This window comes from Corapipo altera, unplaced genomic scaffold, assembly GCF_003945725.1.
Source record: "Corapipo altera isolate COAL_440 unplaced genomic scaffold, ASM394572v1 56922, whole genome shotgun sequence".
Lineage (NCBI taxonomy): Eukaryota > Metazoa > Chordata > Aves > Passeriformes > Pipridae > Corapipo > Corapipo altera.
The window spans coordinates 1-2,463 of record NW_020888984.1 but is presented as its reverse complement, the minus strand read 5'-3'; the positions used below and the strand labels follow the sequence as shown (position 1 = coordinate 2,463).

General features: G+C 54.1%; 1 long non-coding RNA gene across 1 annotated transcript; it reads right to left on the bottom strand.

The window, feature by feature from the left end:
- Window positions 1-81: 81 nt before the first annotated feature.
- LOC113942106 lies at window positions 82-1,246 on the bottom strand. Its single transcript, XR_003525845.1, has 3 exons — window positions 1,158-1,246; window positions 246-360; window positions 82-155 (listed from the first exon to the last, which is right to left on the bottom strand). It is a non-coding gene; the product is annotated as an uncharacterized LOC113942106 (long non-coding RNA).
- Window positions 1,247-2,463: the final 1,217 nt, after the last annotated feature.

Below are 2,463 nucleotides of genomic sequence, written 5' to 3'. Positions count from 1 at the left end.
GGGGGCTCTGGGATGACTCCAGGGGTCTCTGGGGGTCTCAGGGGTCTCTGGGCTGGCTCCAGGGTCCGTCACTCACCCGAGTCCCCCCCTCTCTCCCTGTCCGGGGGAGGTTCCGGCGGCGGCTGCAGCTCCCGGGAGGCCGCCCGGCACAGCTCCTGGGGGGGGGAAATCCCGGGAAAAAGGGGCTTTTCCAGGGGTTCCTGGGAGCGCCCCAGGGTCCCGGGGGGGGGTCCCAGGGGTCCCACCTGGCTGTGGACGAGGCGGGCGTGGCGCAGGATGGCGATGACGTCGCCCACCACGGTGATGCCCAACTCCCTCATCAGCTCCCGCGTCAGCTCCAGCAGCATGTCCTTGTGGATCCTGGGAAAAGGAGCCGCTGGGATCCACCCACAGACCCCCCCGGCGTCCTCAGGAGGCCTCAGGAATCCCCTGGAGCCACAGGGATCCACCCACAGACCCCAGGTTTCCTCAGGAATCCCCCGGGATTCCCCTGGAGCCACAGGGATCCCGCCAGGATTTCACTCAGGCAGTGGCCTGGAGACCCCCGGGATCCACCTGGAGATCTCCAGGATCCACCTGGAGACCTCGAGGATCCACCTGGAGACCTCCAGGATTTGCTGGGATCCACCTGGAGATCTCCAGGATTTGCTGGGATCCACCAGGAGACCCCTGGGATCCACCAGGATCCACCTGAAGACCCCCTAGGACCCACTGAGATCCACCTGGAGACCCCTGGGATCCACCTGGAGACCCCCAGGATCCACCTGGAGACCCCTGGGATCCGTTGGGATCCACCTGAAGACCCCCTAGGACCCACTGGGATACCCCCAGGAGCAACTGGGATCCACTGGGACACCTCCAGGGTCAACTGGGATCCACTGGGACACCTCCAGGATCCACTGGGATCTGCCTGGAGACCCCTGGGATCCACCTGGAGACCTCAAGGATCCACTGGGATCCACTCAGGGAACTCCTTTGGATCCCCCTGGATCCCCCCAAACCGCCCTGGGATCCACTGGAATTCCCTCAGATCCCCCTGGATCCCCCAAACTGCCCTGGGATCCACTGGAATTCCCTTGGAACCCCCTGGATCCCCCCAGACTGTCCCAGGATCCACTGGAATTCCCTCGGATCCCCCTGGATCCCCCCAATCCCACCTGTTGTCCACAAAAGCGACGGCGTATCCCAGGGCGGGGCCGGGCGGGATCCCGGCGTCCTGGAAAAACTGCAGCCACTCCCCCGTGGCTGGAACGGGATCCAGGGGAAAATGGGATCAAAGAGGGGATCAAAAATGGGGAAAATGGGATCAGAGAGGGGGAAATGGGATCAGAGAGGGGGAAACGGGATCAAAGAGGGGATCAAAAAGGGGGAAATGGGATTAAAAAGTGGGAAATGGGATCAAAAATGGGATCAAAAAAGGGAAAATGGGATAAAAAAAGGGGATTAAAAATGGGAAAATGGGATCAAAGAGGGGAAAATGGGATCAAAAAGGGGATTAAAGAGGGGAAAATGTGATCAAAAATGGGGAAATGAGATCAAAAATGGGATCAAAGAGGGGAAAATGGGATTAAAGAGGGGATCAGAGAGGGGGAAATGGGATTAAAAAGGGGGAAATAGGATCAAAAATGGGATCAAAAAAGGGATCAAAGAGGGGAAAATGGGATCAAAAAGAGGAAAATGGGATCAAAAAGGGGATCAAAGAGGGGAAAATGGGATAAAAAAGGGGATCAAAAATGGGAAAATGGGATCAAAAAGGGGATCAAAAATGGGAAAATGGAATCAAAGAGGGGAAATGGGATCAAAAATGGGATCAAAAAGGGAATAAAAAAGGGGAAATGGGATTGAAAAGGGGAAATGGGACTGGGGGAAAATGGGATAAAAAAGGGGAAAATGGGGTAAAAAAGGGGAAAATTGGATTGGGAAGGAAAAATGGGATTGGGAAAAAAATGGGATCAAAGAGAGGGAAAATGGGATAAAAAAGGGGAAAATGGGATAAAACAGGGGATCAAAAAGGGGAAAATGGGATCAAAACTGGGATCAAAAAGGGAATAAAAAAGGGGAAATGGGATTGAAAAGGGGAAAATGGGATCAAAAAGGGGAAATGGGATAAAAAAATGAGAAATGGGATAAAAAGGGAAATGGGATCAAAAAAGGGGAAACGACATAAAAAAGTGGGAAATGGGATCAAAAAGGGGAAATGGGATCAAAAACGGGAAATGGGATTAAAAAGGGAATCAAAGAGGAGGAAAATGGGATCAAAAAAAAGAAAATGGGATCAAAAAGGGGGAAATGGGATCAAAGAGGGAGAAATGGGATCAAAAAGGGGGAAATGGGATGAGGGAGGGAGGAAATGGGGTTGGGGGGATGGGAATGGGATTGGGGGAGGGGCAGGGGGGTGTGTCCCAGGAGCTCTTCCCATTCCCAGCTGTTCCCGGGGATTAACGGGAATCACGGGAAGGGGGG